Raw genomic sequence first — 8603 nt, 5'->3', positions numbered from 1 at the left:
GAGATGGAGTCTCTGTGTGTGTGTATACATCCATGCGTGTGCCAAGCGTGTGAATGTATGCATGTCTCTTTTCTATCTCTTTCCCTCTCTTTCACTTTTTCACTCTCCATGTCGCTATGTGTAGAGAAATTGAGTATTTCTCTATATGTCTCTTTCCCACTATTTATTTTACCTTACAGCTGTAGTGCTGCTGAGTCATTTCAAGACCAGGACTGTGAAAAGGCTGTTCCATGCTCACACACTTCCATTACCTGACTCCTACACCTGATTCTGTTTTTCTAGATACTCTGTCCTACTCCAGACTGTCTTACTCCAGACTATCCTACTCCACACTGTCCTACTCAAGACTATCCTACTCCAGACTGTCCTACTCCACACTGTCCTACTCAAGACTATCCTACTCCACACTGTCCTAATCAAGACTATCCTACTCCACACTGTCCTACTCAAGACTATCATACTCCAGACTATCCTACTCCAGACTGTCCTACTCCACACTGTCCTACTCCACACTGTCCTACTCAAGACTATCCTACTCCAGACTATCCTACTCCAGACTGTCCTACTCCACACTGTCCTACTCCAGACTGTTGTAGTGTAGACTACAACAGACTACTACACTGTCCTGCTCCAGAATCTGTGCCACGCTAGACTGTCCTACTCCAGACTATCCTACTCCAGACTGTTGTAGTGTAGACTCTGTCCTGCTCCAGACTGTCCTACTCCAGACTGTTGTAGTGTAGACTCTGTCCTGCTCCAGACTGTCCTACTCCAGACTGTTGTAGTGTAGACTCTGTCCTGCTCCAGACTGTCCTACACCTGACTGTTGTAGTGTAGACTATGTCCTGCTCCAGACTGTCCTACACCTGACTGTTGTAGTGTAGACTCTGTCCTGCTCCAGACTGTCCTACACCTGACTGTTGTAGTGTAGACTATGTCCTGCTCCAGACTCTGTGCTACACTAGACTGCTCTGCTGTCCCACATAGTTTTGAGAGAGAAAAAACCTGAGTCTCAGTACATCCTGTTCCATTGACAACATGACTTATGGCTCCCTAGAACACTTCCCTCTTCCCCCACGTTCATCAAGCTCACTACCCCCCCCCACACACCTTTACACCCCCCCTCCCCCTCTCTCCTGCCTTTCCAATCCTAAAATCACCCTGCCTGCCCCTCCTGGCGCTCGCCGCGCCTGTCACCCCTCCTCCGCAACGACCTTGAGAGGCAGCCGAAGGAGAGATGGAGACTCCTTTAATACAGCAGTACAGTCCCTCCCTCCCCCCCTCCCTCCCTCCCTCCCTCCCTCCCATCCTGCCCCAAACAGGCACACAAGCACACTTGCAGGCAAACACGGATCCATCACACGTCTGAGGATCTGCTTCTTCCAGGCATAAAGAGAGACAGAACAACAGGCAGCACACACTCATTAATCAGAAGGGGGCCGTGTGACCTCTCACTCGGACCTTTTGATTTCACATGAAGCCGCGTCTGGAGATGAAACGAGGAACAGGGTGGTGTGGCGGAGATGAAGAGCAGCCACGGCCGCCTTCAAAGGAAGATGAGCCCTGTCATCCTGACCGCAACGAGACGAGGACGCCAGACAGGGCGCTAAACAGACCTGTCCGTCTCATCATCTACCTTCACACATGACAGTAACGTGCACCCCCCATCTCCCTCCCCCCACACACACACCTCGCCACAACCCTCCTTACTTGCCCAAACCACGTGCACAACCCGTGTTGGTTTTGTACTTGAGCCAGGGATGTGCGGCAAAGATAGAACAAACCTGCTCCACCCCCAACCCTCTCCCATCCCATTCCTCCCCTCCCTCGCCCATCCCCATTCCTGCCTCTCCCAGCTATTTGTGACAAAGGACACGCAGTCAGAGTTGATGCATGAAATTTCAGTCTGCTTGCAGTCAGCAAGCAGTGACAGGAATGGAAGGCAGTCGGCCCAGCCGTGCTGGATTAACGAAGCTTGGCCCTCAGCATGTCAACTTCTTGAATGACTGGTCACATCAGCATTCAACTTCCTGGAGACGTTTTTCCACTGTATGTCTGCCTCTCCTCCTTTCTCAGGGCTGAGGACACCCCACACTCCCTCCCTCCCTCCGTCTCTCCATCACTCCTGGTTGGATCTGAGAGAGTGATTACGTTTTCAAGTTGCGTCCTCCCCTTGACCTTGGGCTCATGCAAGAGATTCAACAAGCCACAGCAAAGAAAGTTGAACATTTGAATTCCCTTTGAGGAGCTGTGGTGTGATCCCTGACTCCTGGTGGGTTGATGTGGGGCTGTGTGGGCCTTTCTGCCAGGCTCCAGGACCTAGCTGATACTATCAGTAGCTGGTCAGGAAGATCTCTCACTCACCAGGTTCTCGTTCGCTCTCTCTCTCTTTCTCTGTTTCTTTTCAGCTCCAACTTCGGTCAGGTGACAGACCCAATCATCCCCTGCCACACCTCCCTCCCACACCCAGTAAAACACCTTCCCCTCTTCTCTCTCCCTCCATGTCACTCCATCAGCGGTTGCATCACTGTGTGCACCTTGCCGAGCACATTCCCCTGTGCGCTTAACTTAAGTATAAAAAAAAAATGAAAAGTGTACAAATTCACCCAAGGAGGAGATGGGCATTCCCATGGTAACCAGGTCCTGTGGTAGAGCCAGGGAGATTAGGCCAAGCCCGATGCCATTTGCATACAAATTGCCCAGCTGGTACCTTGTCGTTATGACAACGGCACACAGCTCCCAGAATGCCTTTGGAAGTGAGACACAAAAGCTAAGCAGCCGGCAGCATAGTCATTGATAAAATTCCTGCTCTCTTTCACAATGACAATTGTTTGCTGACAGCATGTTCTCATTTAAATCCAATCACCACCTACTTTGGTGTATAGGAGCAGAAGACAGAGACCACGGATTGTTGCTGTGTTTGTTATGTATGTCACAACACCTGGAGAAGTCTATTGATATATATTCTGCTCAGGATGTTATGCACCTCTTCAAATTGTCAGAAATTGTCAATAATACCTCAAATTGATACAGTAAAATTTTACAGAACCTCAAATATAGTTACAACAAATTACCTTTAATAGGAGTTGTGTGTCATTAAATTGAATGGGCTGATAGGACTTGACAATGACCTGTGTATTGTCTGGTTTCCATGAATTTTACGTCAAATAAAAGATTTGGTTGACACTTCATCCCTGTCAGCCAACCACTCCTCACACATAATGGAACGCATTACAATAATCAGCGAACCCCTCTCTGCCAACCGTGTACAACACTGACAACACAGTGCCCTCTAGTGTCTCCCTCCAGTGAGGAGTTTACACAACAGCCTGGCTGGATAAGTGGATAATATTTAGCCCAAGGGCAGGGCAGCTGTCTCCTTTCCATAGTCATCCTGGCTCAGCGTATTGACCAGCTAAATGGCCGGGCGGTGAGCTCCTGTGGGAGCTTGTGAACCCTGTTGTATCTACCTTGCCCAGCGCTCCCCATGGGGCTCCTGTTTAATCATTGGCTTCTGTGCTCCTGTCAAGCCATCACAGGCTAATCAATGCCTCCCAGAGAGAAACAAAGCAGCCCTGGCCTTCGCTGACCTCCCTGGTTCTACCAGACTGATTATTGGAGAGCAAGGTGAGCCTCTACACATTAAACCCGCCGTTTCCGCTGCGAGCGCCGCCGATGCTGCCGGAGAGAGCCCCACTGGCACCGTGTGTGTTACAGATTGTCAGGGACCAGCCGGTACCAACCGCTTTCTCCCGGTTTACCAGACATGGATCAACGGCAGAGACGGTGTCTGAGCAAGTGTGTGTGTGTGCATGCATTTGTGCTTGCCTATGGGCATTTGCATTTGTGTGTTTGGAATACACCCATTCAGGAGGTGTGTGTGTAGGGGGTGGGAGTTCCTTTTGTGTATAAATGCAGGAGCATGGCCACTGAGTGGTTACAGGCTCTAAGGCTCTGAGACGCAAAGTGGAGCGTTGCTGCTGTTACCCCTCGTCACACGACTCTCCCCAGGCCACTTCATCCGAGCCCCTCGATCCCACCCCGTCTCCTTCCTCCTCCTCCTTTCAGCTGACGTCCCGACAACATGGCGACACGCTGGGGACTCTGCGGTGCAGGGAAGATCAGTCACGACTTCAGCGTGGCCATGAAGACCCTCCCACCTGGAGACCACCAGGTACGGCAACCAAACACACACTCTCCGTCTTCATCATCGTGTCAGCAGTGTGTGTGAGTGTGTTTATGGGACAAGAGATGGGGGGGGGGGGTCCTTCTACCTCAGCAGGTCTCCTTGGTCCCTGACAGCTAGAGGTTCAGAAAGAATATGTGTTCGTTTTTTCCATCCTCCTGGTTTAGATAGCAGCTGTTGCGGCGAGGGATCTGGAGCGAGCGCAGGAGTTCGCCAGGAAGCACAGCGTCCCCAAGGCATACGGTAGCTACGAGGAGCTGGCCGGTGACCCAGAGATCGGTGGGTTGGCTCAGAAGTAGGGCCTGACTGTTCTTTTACCTCTGTACCGCTTCACTTCAAATCTGAGATCATAATCACCTAATAATCACATGAGCATGATGTTCAATTGTAGCCTGCCATCTTGAATTCAAAGCTACAAACGAAGGCCCATTTTTGACAAACTCACGTATTTGAATGCTCCTATGTTGGGGGGATGGGTTATTAATAACAGACAAGCAGAGTCTGTTTCACATGTGCCCTGACAATGTCTGTGCCTCCTCCCCCCCTCCCCCCCCCTCCCCCCTGCCTTCCCCCCCTCCCTGCAGATGTGGTGTATGTGGGGGTTTTGCACACGGAGCACTGGAGGGTGGGCCTGCTCTTCCTCCAGGCTGGGAGGAACGTGTTGTGTGAGAAGCCCTTCGCCATGAACTCCAGCCAGGTGAAGGACCTCATCGCTGCGTTCCTGATGGAGGTACAATGGGAGATGTGCAGAAGATCCGTTTGCGTTGTATTGGTCATGAAGTTCATTCTCATGCACACTGACCACACAATTACTGTCGTGTGCGTTAGAAACAAACAATTCTATGAATGTCACACTATATGTTCTTGTAAGCCAGTCGGAGGTGTTCAACCACATAGAGGAGGGCTGTGTCCGCTCTCAGAGGAGGACCTGTCAGGAATGTACAGTCAGTCGGGTGTGCGTTCCCCTCCAGGCCATCTGGTTGCGCTGTTTCCCTGTTCACGCGGAAGTGCGCCGGCTCCTGGCAGAGAAGGCAGTGGGGGAGGTGAAGCTGGTGAAGGCTTACTTCGGTTCCCCTCAGTTCCACATCCCTCGCTCTGTGGAGAAGGAGCTAGGGGGAGGAGCCCTGCTGGACATTGGAGTCTACTGCCTGCAGTTTGTTCTGATGGTCTTTAACGGCGAGAGGCCAGAGTCCATCCATGCCCATGGCGTCCTGCTCGAATCAGGTACCTCCCATCCAAATAGGAGATCCAAAGATGAATAAAGATTGGCTGAGATTGTTCCAAGGGGTCCAAAAATATTCCCTTCTACTAGTAGAAAGTTTCAAACTGTACTTACTGTAAGTCGCTCTGGATAAGAGCGTCTGCTAAATGACTAAATGTAAATTGATTCTGGGTTTTTAGGTGAATTTGGATAATTTGTGATGGTGTTGATACTTACTCCCTGTTGATGAGTGTTTCTTGTTTGTCAGGGGTGGATGAGTCCATGGTGGTGGTCCTGAAGTTCTCCAGGAACAGGATGGCCTTCTGTGTCTTCTCCATTGCTGTGGCGCTCCCCAACGATGCGACCATCAGTGGCACAGAGGGCACCATTAAGGTGAGAGGGGTTGATAGTAGAATCAGCAATGTGAATGAAACAGGTGACATGAAACATCTATCTCTAGACCAAGGAGGAACTTCCGGACCCATATTGTTGACATTTAATTTGTTTTACACTGGCTGGCCAACACTGGTGTTGTTCCACAAGGTTACCAGAGCAGAGAAACTCTCATCTGTTTCATATTCAGGGCTCATACCGATCTTTTGATTGTGAACAACAGGTTCTGGGCCCCATGCACTGTCCCACCACCTTAGTTGTGGATGGGATGGAGACCCAGTTCCCCCTTCCGGAACCTTCCATGCCTCTCAACTTCACCAACAGCACTGGACTGCGGTACGAAGCTGAGGAGGTCCGCCAATGCCTCCTCAAGGGTAAGTACTTTTGGGTGGAGGGCTCTGCACTGGTGCCTCATTTTTGTACTGTTTTTCGTTTGAAAATGTTGTCATTGTATCTAACTAAATGCTTTTAGAAGATGAAGTACAGACAAATGCTAGATGTCGGCTCACAAGGTCGCTTCAAGGTGAAGTAGGGTTTTTTAAGAGTCGATAATTGGAATGTTCATGGCAATGTTCTGTATCCTATAATAGCAAAGAACCAAGAACATTATGAAAGCTCCCGTACACTAACCTCAGGTTAACAATAAAACATCAGTGAACCAACAACAGGCTTTGTGAGCTTTCCAGTGTGTGACCAGTCTGTACACTAGCCTGATGACTAATCTAAACAGTATTAACATGCTTCACAATCCTACACTACAAAATAGTACTGGCTACAGTATGTGACCTTGCTGTTGAAGCACCATTATTTGTTTTGGTATCAATGCATTGTTTGTTAACCCCCCCCCCCTCCTTTTACCCCTTCCCAGGACTGAAAGAGAGCCCCAGGATGACCCACTCAGACTCCACCCTTATGACAGAGATTATGGATAAGGCCAGAAAACAAGTAGGCGTGGTCTTCAACTAGGACAGTCAATAACCATCTCCATAACCTTAACCAGCATGGCAGTCAACCTTGAATCTTAGCAGCCTGGAGCAGAGATGCGTGGAGCAATGTTCTCTGCTTGTATCACTAGAAGTAATGACACCTGATGTAGCCTGGCAAACCAACTTGACTTTTCCATCTTATGTTCTGATTCAGTGAAAGGTGGCCATAGAGATTAGCCTGGTTTGGTTGAACTAAAATCATCTGATTGTGGCTTTCACTAAACCCCTGGACCCACAGGAGACAAAGACTATGAGGCCAGTCTTGGTGTACACTGTGTGATAATTAAATTAAATGTCACTGTGAAAGAGAGTGTGATTGATGGGATCAAATAAAGTTCATTGATTGTCATGGTGTTGCTCATTTCATAAGATGACATATTCCTCCAGGGGGACTGCTACTCTGCGTGTGTGTGTATGGGGGGGTCTGTCTTAAAATAGAACAGATTTTAATCTCAAATGTGGTATCATACTTTGTCTGACCACCACAGAGGTCGAGTGACATGTTCTCTGAGCAAAAATAGTCTGTGCTGTCTGGTCTCTCCAAGGTTACAGAGATACAAAAGGAGGACTGATGAGTCAGCACAGGAGGGGCTCGGTTATCAGTGTATTTGTGACATCAGGCTACATTTAGCTATAGACCGTATTCAATATGCTACTATCCGAATGTGACACGCTGTTTACAAAAAATAAACAACAACCCTGGGGAACTCTTGAAAGAGGCGTGCTGCAATTTATGATGTGCGAATATGCGTATTGTAGCATCTCGGTGAATTACAATGTTCACCAAAACAATGTCTCCATCTTGTGGTTGCAGAGAAAGCTACTGTAAGTTTCTCACATAGACTTATATACAGTAGACACAGCGAACCTGCTCTTTAAAGATGGCGTCCCCATTCATTTCTATGGAAAGTGCTCAGTGGCGCAGTGAGGCAAGCGAGAGCGCGAAATAGACCACGCCATCTTTCCAGTTCCGGCTCATCTGGTCTTGCGCAGAACAGTGGCACGCCTTGCTCCAAGCTCTGAGACTCGTGCACGCTTGCAACTAGCTGTACACGTCATACTTTGCGAAAACCTGTTGCGAGCGTGTGAGCTAAGGCATTGCAGTAGAGTCAGAAAACTTGCACAAGTTTACGCAAATACTGTTGAGCTTCTTGTAATATTGTTTTTATGTTTTAGTCAAAATACAATGATCGGTAGGCCTCATTTAGAAACTTTCTTTCGTTTTGTAATGTTTTTTTAGCCAACCTCAATTCTGACTTGTGTGCAGAGTCCGACACCTGGACTTCTGTGTGCGTGCTGCAGTAGCTATTTGGCAAGCTCAGAATTTAGCTTGCCAAACTTGATAATTGATAAAGAACCATCTTTGCGTAAGCTACAGGGTTTCCTGCAGAACATTTTTTGTTAGTTAAGGTGGTAGGGTGGGGTTTGCTGTCAGACCGGGGGGGGGGGGGGGGGGGCTTGTTTTTAATTGTTGATTTTTGGGGTAAAGGTTTGTAATGAAAGGAAGAAAACAGGACAGAGTAACACGGCAGATATCGCTCATAAAAAAATTAAAAAAATAAAACGCAGTGTGTCGCTTAGGTGGCCGCCTTTGCTGCAAAGGGCTGAGGGAAACCCTGATGTATATATGTCTGTCTGCCTGACTGTGTCTGTCCTCCTCAGGAAGGAACTTTTGGATCATACGGCGGGTGTGCATGTGCAGTTGACCTGCGCATTTCTGTGTCTGCCTCTATTCTTCCTGGTTTGGTCGCTGTGGGCGTGGCTGGGCTATGACGATCATGGCTGTGAAGCTTTGGGGCTCCTCCTCCACTACTCCCTGTTGGCCACCTTCTCCTGG

General features: G+C 48.9%; 1 pseudogene; it reads left to right on the top strand.

Annotated features, from left to right (window-relative positions):
- The first annotated feature begins 3395 nt into the window (after positions 1-3395).
- Positions 3396-6758, top strand: LOC134028298 (trans-1,2-dihydrobenzene-1,2-diol dehydrogenase-like; annotated as a pseudogene).
- The last annotated feature ends 1845 nt before the right edge of the window (positions 6759-8603 follow it).

Source organism: Osmerus eperlanus, chromosome 10, assembly GCF_963692335.1.
Source record: "Osmerus eperlanus chromosome 10, fOsmEpe2.1, whole genome shotgun sequence".
Taxonomy (NCBI): Eukaryota; Metazoa; Chordata; class Actinopteri; order Osmeriformes; family Osmeridae; genus Osmerus; species Osmerus eperlanus.
The sequence above is the reverse complement of the archived record's forward strand: the minus strand, read 5'-3'. Positions and strand labels throughout refer to the sequence as shown.